Genomic DNA, 11,106 nt, shown 5'->3' with positions numbered 1-11,106 from the left:
AGGGTTCAACTTTAGTACGAGTGAGATCAACAAAAAACATGAATTATCAAGATCAGAAAACAAAATTATATAAAAACCAAAGAAAATATCTAGTAACAACGCAATAATTCATTTAGGCTCCCAAAAGCAAAACAACACACCTGTTCATACAGAGACAAGGACCAATATAACGGGACTAGTACAGGATTCGTACATAATTAAATGGCCAAGACATACTCTATGCAGGTTCCTCCATCAGTATATTGGAATTTAGCATTAAATTGGAGACTATCAGATGGAATAATCTCGCCAATCTCAAAAAGACTTCATGTGAATGATCCGTTGCATGTCAAAACGTACAAGGTCAGTATAGTCAGCACTCAGCAAACTGATACTTTCAGTCACTTATCTGATATCTAATATCCCAGGGCATACTTTGAACTACAATCCAAAAGAAAGGTTGACGCAGAAGGCATTGTAACTTGTAAGGCAATACTGTTGATGAGCACTCTTCGAAGCCCATTATCTTTGAGGTTGGATGTGGGTGTTGTGTTGACTCTTCTCAACTATATCTTCTATCAAAAGCCTAACAAGTAACAGTATCAATACTCAAAGCAACATCTATCAACTCAAAAAACTTTACAAGAGCTAAAACAAAGGAAACATAAACAACAATTGAATATGAAAGGTACTGAATATCATAAGATATTTTTCCAAAAACACTCTAGGCAGTAGGCATATTATGAATAGTATCACACAACTAAAACAAAGTTAACTTTATTTTTCGTTTAAGAAAATGGGGGTTTGTAGTTTCATTTGTTTCCAATTTTAATGGATAGTCCTTCTCTTTCAGAATAAGTCATTGACTAAACAAATGACGCATCAACGAAAGCAAATCACAAGATCAACTACAATGAATAATGTACCTTAGTTTGGAGGTCCATTTCAACCGACTGGATAATTTCCTGCGGACTCCTCACTCCTGTAATGGATGATGTCAACTTCTGCAGATGGTGAGTTTTGAAGCAAGAAGTCTACTATCCCCTCAGGTATGATTACATATGATTGATCTGCTTCTTTGAGACGTATCTTGTGAGCTTCTTTACGCGACTTGTATTTGTACACAACTTCTTTCCTTATATAAGATGATAATCCATAAGGGCGTGGTTTCAGTTTTACTTTCAGTGACTTCAAGTTATGCAAGGAAGGGAGTTTAATGTTGAATAAATCAGGAACTAAGGAAAGAATCTACACAATTAGGGAGAATTAAGATTAGTTTGATGCAAGCCACTTGATTTTTGACAAAATTTGGAAAGAAAAAAAAAACAGTATCTTAAGAAGAAAGTAAACATGAAACCTCGAAACATGGCAAGTACAAGTACCTGAAGAATGCCTGCAGTGACTGTCAATGATTTTATATTATCCAGGTCTTGCAGCCAGCTTAATAGAATCAAATGAGGCTCCCCAATTCTTATAAATATGTCTGCATCAATATTTACTTGTTTAACTGAAGAAAGACTGCTTCCATACAGTCTCTGACTAGGAGTACCATAAAAAGTAATGGTATGAAGACTTGGAGCGGATAGCTCGATTTTGGTAAAGTCAGATGAGCTATTACTACACATAGTTAAATGTACAATGGTCGCACTTGATATGGTTAGAATTGAAGCATCCCTTACGCTACATCTAGAAATGATCAAATTATTCAGTCTGCTAAAGGATGAAAATGGTTCGGCATGATCAGCATTGTCATTTGCGCAAAAGGCAAAATTAGATAGATCCAAGCTAGTCAATGCTGGAAAATTCAGGTGTTTTGGAAATAATGTTCTTTCACAATTAGATACACCTTTACCATAAACAGAGAGCTTAAGAGATGTAAGAGCCTGACATGAAGAAATGCGAGGCAAAATGATACTAATATCACCTTTAACGGAGATTCTTAATTGCTTGAGCTGGGTATCATGGGAACAAACATAGTTCACAATCTCTTTGAGAGTCCGTTGAGGCTCAAAACTGGCTATACGCTTAAAATCGAGAGTGTGCAGTGCAGTTGAGGTATCACGAAGAGTCAAAATCTTAGTCACAAACATGCCTAATTTCTTTGCGGTTCTAAATTCAGAGGAATGCAATATAAGGGTAGGAATATATTTCCAAAGATTCTTCCATCTTGGGGACAAAATGCAAGTTTGAACGGCGTGTTTGGAATTCAAAAATGACAAAATATGAAGGAGAACACAATCGGGTAAGTCACTGAGTCTGTCTTCATTATCATTATCATCATGCTTTGCTCTCTTGGTGTTGGGTGGAATCATTATATCATGCGCTAAATTAAACATCAATATTGAAATGAACACGAATATGAGAACAAAATAAATAAAATCTGAGTAAAGTGGTGGTAGATTTAGATTACAATTGGAAAATGAAAAGTTGAGAAAATACCTTGAAATTGAAATGAACGATTTACACGTCGGAGTAAGGTTTACAGAGAGTTGGGGTCATACAACCAGTTTTGTATTTCTAGGGTTCTTATTTGTTTTGCTCGGAGGGAAGAAAATGTGTTATGTTTTCTATATGACCGCACAATTACAACTCCGGTTCCAGACATAACAGAAAAGTTATTTTTTATATTTATTGAAAATTTTTATTATAAAGTTATACTCAATGTTTTAAGAACCGGACCGGAGATTGAACCGTTGTGACCTCCGGTTCAAGGGTCAACCGGTCTAACCAGTTCAATCGTTATTGGACCGTTTCCATTGAACCGTTTATATAATTATTCTATAATAATATGGAAATGAACTAATTAGTAATATTTTTTTTACTAAATTAGTAATGTTATTATTTGGGCTTATTAGTGTGATATATTCTAAGATTTTATTTTTATCAAACATCAATACTTTTAAGCCCACTTATATAACTAGACAAACTACTACTACTAAGTACTAACAAACCCTAGAATTAATAAAATGAAAAAGTAAGTAGCAGCATAGTGCACAGCCGCCACCCACCTTTTCCATCCTCCATTCCTTGTTTTCTTTCTTTTTTCTTTTTTTTGTCCTTGTTTTCTTTCTTTTTTTTTTCTATCTTTTCTTTTTCTCTCAATCCTTCTTCTATTTCCTCTAGTTTCATTGTTGAGTTATCCTCTCATGAAATATGAATCAAAACATAATCATCTTTTTCAAGAATAAAAACAATGTCAGCTTGTGTTATTTGTGGATGAAAGTATGTAATATGTTTTTCTTTCAAGATCTGGTATATTTTTCTTTTATCATTTTTTTATATTTTTCTCTTATGAATCTATTACGCTGAAAAGAAACAATAAATAGGGAAAAAAAGATTTTTTATTTATTTTTTAAAGTAGATTCCGAACCGGCCGGTTTTTTAAAACCGCCATCGGTTCAACGGTTTGGACGGTTCAGGATGGTTCCAAACGGTTCCAAACGGTTTTTTTCCGGTTCTACAGACTACCGGTTCTTAGCACTCATCCTGACCGCTGCTATGTTCGGTTCCCGGTCGAACCGGTTGAACTGGCCGGTCCGGTCCGGTTCTTAAAACATTGGTTATACTCGCTCTGCACTTAAATATAAAACAAAAACTATTTTTAGATTTATCTAGAATCTAATGTATTTGATGGAGAAGCATTTGTTGGGAGAGGTCAACCCCTTAAATAGATCTCAGTTACCTCAAGGGGATTAGTCTCTGCAGTTGCGCGCAGAGGATACCTTTGATTTATAAAAAAAAAATTGTAATTTGGATATCCAAAAACCGATCCAAATTAAACCGCACGAAATTGGATTGGATTAGATTTTTTTAATTAGTCATCCAAAACCGAACCGAACCGCGAGTAATTTTAACTTTGGAACGGATGAATTTTTGCCACAAAACCGATCCAAACCGAACCGTGAGCACCCCTACTTCAACCCTTATAAATACAAGGGAGCATCAAATGGCTTCTAAACAAGCTAGAGGATTAGTGGCTTAGTGCACCAATTATAAAAAGTATAACAAGAATTGTGTCCTCATAAACCATTGCCAAGAGAAAAACTTGATTTTTGTCATCAAAGCATCCAGGCTAGTTGCTCCTCCTTTAAAAATAATAATGTTGTTTCTCAAGAACCAAATGCTCCACGTTACGGTGCACCAAATGAGGTGCTAACTTTGTTGTACCTGCTTCTTGATTTTTAAAACGAGGTTAAAACGAAACTATAGTTTATCCTCAATATAAAAATATTAAGGATTAAGTTAGATTTCGTCTCCACGAGCTTAGAGCATATCTCCAATGATAATACCACTATAAGTATCATACATTACTTTTCTTTCCATTTTTGTTTTTCTAATCGGTGTCTCGTTAGAGGTAGGACACTAGTTAGCAATACCCTAATTAATTCATGAAAAATTGCTTCATTCCATAAAAAAATATTCTTTTTTTTAATGCAAAAAAAGTAATAATAGTAGTGATGACAATTGGTAGGGTATGGGTAGGGTATTATAGTATTCATCCCCATACCCGCAGTTTGAAAAAATACTTGTACCCATCCTCATACCCGCGTGGGTAACAACCTTTGTACCCGTCCTCATACCCTATGGGTACCTAGATACCCATACCCGTACCCGTTACCCGCAATTTTACTAAAAATAAATCGATCAATTATAAAATATCATATCATTTTAATATAATTAATTTTTTAAAAAAGATTTTAATGTTGACTCATCAAAATTATAAAAAAAATTTTACTAACCTCATGTTAAAGTTAATTTCTTTGTTGACATATTCACATGGTGTTTGTATTATGTTATAAATAAACTTTTTTATTAAAAATGTGTAATAGTTTAATAGTATTGTATTTTTTAAAATTGATATACATATGTAATTTATACAATAATATATATAAAATAAATAAATATATATTATGCGGGTATGGGCGGGGTGGGTACTAAGGTACCCGTACTCGCACCCATACCCGTTCATTTTTGCGGGTAATTACCCATACTCATGCCCGTACCCAAAATGCGGGTTTTTACCGTATCCGTTATGAGTATTTTTTGCGGGTGCCCGCTGGGTATGGGTCAAATTATCATCCCTAAATAATAGTGATGGGATGAACCCAGTTCATCTGGAATCTAAGAACTGCTTTTTTTTAGCACCCTTAGAGGTAAAATTGTTTGATCTTGAAACAAGTTTTAGGTATTCACGTAATTGAAATATTGGCCTATTTCTCTATGGACTAGTTTGATAGAGCCGAATTGCTGCTTAAGGTCATGTTCAAGGTAGTTTTCTTTTTGAATTGATGGTGGTCATAATAGTGATCGGAGTTGTGGTCATTGGTGGTTAAATTGGTTATCAGATGTGGAGGAAGTCATGGTTGTTGGCGGTTGTCCATGGCGGTTGTCGGTGTTGGTAATTCATATACCGACACACACGATGTAATGATAACCAAAATAAGAGAAACTCAAGTACATAAAGTATTAATTAGTCCATGATATATATGTCAAAAAAGGATGACACATTCATAGATTATTAAAATCTTACATAAAAAAGAAAAACAAAATAGTGAAACATTATTTCATTTTGTTCCATGATTATATAATGCAACAATGATAGATACTTAGCAATATTATATGGTTGAGACCCTTTTAGCTCAGTCATATTAACTTGTTAATTGTAATTAATATGGTTTTTGGCCAACATAATTACCAGGGGGATCATAATTGCAAGTAACAAACCACCATCCATTAGTGCATTGTACTCTTGCACACCCTAATCTAACAGAGTTACTCCAAACAACTTGAGTATAATGCAAGCATTGTCCATTATTAATGCATGCATTAGTGTTATAATCATAGTTTGGTTTTTCATTAACCCACAAATTCACTGCAGAAACTCCAGTAAATGTACCACTTGATCCCTTTGCAAGATTCTCACCATAAGCTCCATTTGAATGAACCAAATTGCAATCACTTTTCCTTGAATTTGCATAGTTCAAAGCATAGGTAGCAACTGTGTTGTCCCAAGTAATATTTGCAACGCCAACTAACCCACGAGCCGCGTTGTGGACGTTGAGATAATCTTGAGGTGAGTTTTGAGCATTGGAGAATGAAAACCAAATGGTTAAAATGATTAAGAGGCTAAAAAGAGAAAATGAGTTTGTGAAAGCCATGGTTATGTTTCTTAGATGAGAACTTGTGTTAATATGATGGTTCTTGCATTGCATGGAGTGAGATTATTTATAGGGTGTGTTTGTGTGATTGTTAATGAAAATGATTAAGTTAACAATCCGGGTCTTACTATTTTTAGCTAAAGAAAGGGTACTTTATTGCATCTTTAAGCAAAAAAGGTACTTCCCCCTTAGTATATGATTACTACTTTGAGAAGTGATAAAAATGATAAAGTAATTATGGTAACATGATGGAGGGTTTACTTAATCAGTTAATTGTAATTAACTATGGATTGTATTCTCTCTGCACATACATAAGCAATACAAACCTCAACTTGGAGAGGATATTTCGGGTTTTGACAGGGCTTAAATTTTGTAACTTGCAATAAACTAGTATTACAACTTGGCTAGTTGATATGGCAACCTTATGTGGTATTTTTATTGGCTAAAAAGATTTTTATTTGTCTAGTAGTCAAATGGCTAAAAATTTCACGTCAAAGATGAATAAGTAGAGTGTCTGACGTTCGAACTTCGGCTCCTACATAATATATATGCAATGTTCCTACTAATTGAGTTAAGCTCACGAGGACAAAACAATAGTTTTTTAATTGAGTATCTTTCAAAAGAAAAAGAAATATAAAATAAAATAACCATTGTGGTTGAGTCTAGTGCTTAAAATAACCATTCTTGTTTTTTAATGGACTAAACTCTAGTATTAATAAAAAATTCAGATAATAAGTCTCGTTAACTTAACTTAGTTGACAAATATATTGCATTATATATATAAGAGATTGAAGTTCCAACCTCGACCATCTCACTTATCCGCCTTAAGGGTGGAATTTATAGCCATTAGGCTACTTGACAATTTTTTTCTTTAGATAATGACCAAGAGATGTGTCTACATTTAATGCAAATATGATAATATCTCAAATATGATTATCTCCGATGAAAAAAACTATAGGAAAAAAAATGGCGAAGATTATGCCATGGCTTGCTTAACCACATGCAATATATTTTTTTTTAATTACCCCCGTAAAGATTATTTCGTTTACCCCTTATAGAATATATTGACTTAAGATTCCTTCATTTTATCCTCTATAATGTTAGCGAAATATATTGAACCGGTGTGCTCATAGGTTTAAGGTTTATATGGTCGAGCTGAGAACCGAGTCATATTGTTTTTAATTAAATTAATATATATTTTTAAATGATATATAATTAAAATAACAATAAACTATATTCATGCAGATTTGATATACATACGTAGTGCACCGTACATTTAAAATAGAAATTTATAGGTCATGAGTTCGATTCCTAGCTCATTGTAAACAAAACAAAAAATAGAAATTTATATTTTATTTATTAAAGCAAATGGTCCATTTCAAAGAAGAAGAAAAAAAAGAGATTTTCTTTTACCACCTTACACCTTTTCTCGTGCACCCTACAAAATTATCAAAATACTTCTATCCGCTACTAAAGTAGCGGATTCAACGTTTAAAATCTTGAAAATTTCATGGGTACGAGGGTGTTTTTTTTTTCTCTCTAAAATTCTCATTTTTATAACATTCGCTACTTAAGTAATAAAGGACGGATAAAATTTTGAATTATCATGTAGGGTGTTTTTTTTCCACAAATTTCTCATTGCCCGTGTGGGTTGGACCGTTAAAACCGCAGGTTATGCGGGTTAAATCTGCGGGTTCGCGGGTTAGCCCGTGGCCCGCCTTATTTTTTTATATATAATTAATTACAAATTGTATCTCTTATAAATAACTTTGTGTAAAAAAATAAATAACTTGGTCCATGTCCAAATCCAATATTTTTAACAAAATAAAGGGTCATGCTAACCGATGTCCCCACAACACTGGTAAAGGGAACCAAAAAAAGAATGATTTGAATTAAAAATAATATTTTTGAGACTTTTGAGGACTTGACTGCACAAGTTATAAAACTTAGTTTAAACATAATTATAAAAAGCAACAACACACTCCTATTTTTACTCACATAGACAACAACACAAACCATTAGAATACATGCATGTTTTTCACTCTCTTTTACTTTGTCGCTGTATATACTTTTGCTACTATTTAAAGGATACATGTCCAAATGGATAGTTATTTGTCTGCAAGGTATTTTCCACTATTATGTTTTGAATAATTTAGTTAATTTTTTGAAAAAAGTGATTTTTTTTAATAGTCCGCGTGTTAACCGTTAAACCCGCGGGCTTACGCGGACCGAACTTGGACTTAATATCATAACTCGTTTATATTCACTGACGGGCTTGTTCGCCTCATTTAATATACGGGCTTATGCGGGCGGGTTAAACGGGGCGGGCTAGCCCGCATACGCAGCTCTAGTTATAATGACCTTGTTGATATATATATATATATATATATATATATATATATATATATATATATATATATATATATATATAGGGGAGGGATCAAATTATACCGGTGTAACATTTGAGTAATGTTACATCGCTCAATAACGCTTTAACGAATACAAATTTTATAAAATTCACCGTTGGATTGAAAACTTATATCGTATAGATCATCCATGTTAAATTTTACAAAAATCTAAAATCATTTGATATGTTATTGAGACCAATGAAGATTAATGGTTTAAGCGTTTTTATTGAATACCGTTAATCTTGATCTATCTCAAAACCATATCAAACGATTTTAGATTTTTATACAATTCAATATATATGATCTATACAATATAAGCTTTCAATTCAACGGTGAATTTTGTAAAATTTGTATCCGTTAAAGCGTTATTGAGCGGTGTAACATTACTTAAATGTTACACCGGTGTAATTTGATCCCTCCCCACATATATATATATATATAAAAGAGAAAAGATATGAACTCATAAAAGAAAATCTAATATAGTTAATGTCATTGTATATTATTAAATATTAACTATAAAATTAAAGATACAATGTCATTTATTTTATTAGTTGGTTTAATGGTGATTGACGCTTAACTTGGTAGGGAGGACTTCGGTTCGATCCCCGCAACTGCAATCGGGAGAGGGCTGGAACCACTTGATGCCAGAACTGTCCGTCGAACCAGATTAAACTGGTGGCGAAAGCGAAAAAAAAAAACAAAACAATTTATTAATTAATATAATGAAAATTTATAAATATACATAAAGTATATAAAATAAGTATCTTATTTGCTTTTTCTTCTTGTTCATCTCCTAAAGAGAGGTGATTTAGGGTCAATTTTGATCTGAAATCACCCTCTTGATCTTTTATATTTCCTTTTATTTAAAAAGTAATTTTCACACATTTGTTTGAGTTTTCTTTGTTGTGATTTCTTTTTTGTCTGGTGTTATTCTAATACCGTCTTAGTGCGGAGTTGTTTGTTTTGAGTCTCGTCTTAGTACGGTGTTTTCCCGATTTGCAGATTTGTCTCGATCCAAATTGAGTGCAGATTCAATGACTTTAGTGTCGTCAAATTTGCAGATCCGGGGGTATGGCTATTTCGGATACTTGAATCTTATCATATCAATTGTAGGCTTTGTCACAGACATTATGTCGTTTTATGCTATTAACTCGGATGTTGTGAGCTTGTTAGCAGATTCATCTTATTTAGTTCTTAGCGAATTTGAATATGTAATGGTTTCAATCGATTTACTTTCTACCGATTTGAATGAATGAAATTGTTGTTTGTTAGTAAAAAATAAAGTAGTCAATTAGGTTTGTAAAAAAAAAAAAGTAGTCAATTAGGTCATAAAAGTGGGTCCAATCCCTATGGTCGACAATTAATTTTGGCGTTTAATTTCTCTTATAAATACATCACATCACTTATCTCTTCTCTCCCACATCCGCCGCCCTCAAACCATTGCTTGCTCTATTTTCTCCCAAATCCAATCTATCAAGATGTAGTCGTCTAAGTGGTGGTGCGATGAGTTATCATGAATCGAACACCACCCTTCCACACCACTTTCAAACCCCCCAATTGGGGTCGTGAGTCCTCTGGATTCCTTAACCGTTGTCGTTGGCGGTCGTTCTCACTACCATTGCTGTCTGTGATTCACGATCTATGCTTAGGTCAGTTGGATCTACGTTGGAGTTTCCGTCCACATGTGTTTTGTTGGGTTGGAACTGCCGGATCTATGTTTAGTTCAGTTGGATCGCGTTGGAGTTTCCGTTATGATGCAGGGTTGAACAAGTCTGGTGATGGGTTCCTTAAAAGATAAAGAGGTGATGCATAATCTTGGGTCACTACTTGAATTAAGTTCGGCTTATGGATGACGGTCCTGATCTTTGTTTCTTTAATATTTTCAGATATGTTGAGATCTGCAGGTATCAAGATTTAAGGTTTGTCTTCAATGTCATTATTATTTGTATTAGTCTAGTGATTTATTTCAAACTACTTGCCTTGAAAGAGTCAAATATTTCTTGCTATCGTTTTTTGCAAGGAGTTGATGGTACGTGGAAGTTATTCACCAGCTTTTATTCGGGATGATTTTCTAATGATTGTTTTAGATTACCTAATTTAAAATTTCGTTAGTGTATTTGTATTCCCTTTTTGTTTTATTTTCTATTTCTTAGTGAGCATTTGACAAGGGATTAAGGTTTACAAGTTGTGTCATCCTTAGCATGCTTGTTATTCTCTTTGATATTATTATGCTCTTAATTCTGCTATAAAAAAATCAGGTAAGAAAAATAATCAATCATATAAAAAATTATATTTAAATAAATAAGTAACTTTTAAAACAAATAAATATTTTTTTAACTAATTTTTTTTAAAAAAATGTTAAATATAGTTTTTGAAGTAAAATAATAATTTTATATATCTTCTAGTAATTGTCTTTTATAAAACAATAATATATAAAAAATTCTTAATATATTTCTACGGTGTCTAGTCAAAACCAATTTGCAATAATATTAAATTCTATTTTCTTTCAATATTAATAATATATTGATGTTTATTAAATATGATAGTTTTTTTTTTTACAC

General features: G+C 32.9%; 1 pseudogene; it reads right to left on the bottom strand.

The window, feature by feature from the left end:
• Positions 1–86: 86 nt before the first annotated feature.
• Positions 87–6,184, bottom strand: LOC123914635 (annotated as a pseudogene).
• Positions 6,185–11,106: the final 4,922 nt, after the last annotated feature.

The sequence above is a fragment of the Trifolium pratense genome, linkage group LG3 (genome assembly GCF_020283565.1).
Source record: "Trifolium pratense cultivar HEN17-A07 linkage group LG3, ARS_RC_1.1, whole genome shotgun sequence".
NCBI classification, from domain to species: Eukaryota; Viridiplantae; Streptophyta; class Magnoliopsida; order Fabales; family Fabaceae; genus Trifolium; species Trifolium pratense.
This window is presented reverse-complemented; position numbering and strand designations above follow the sequence as displayed.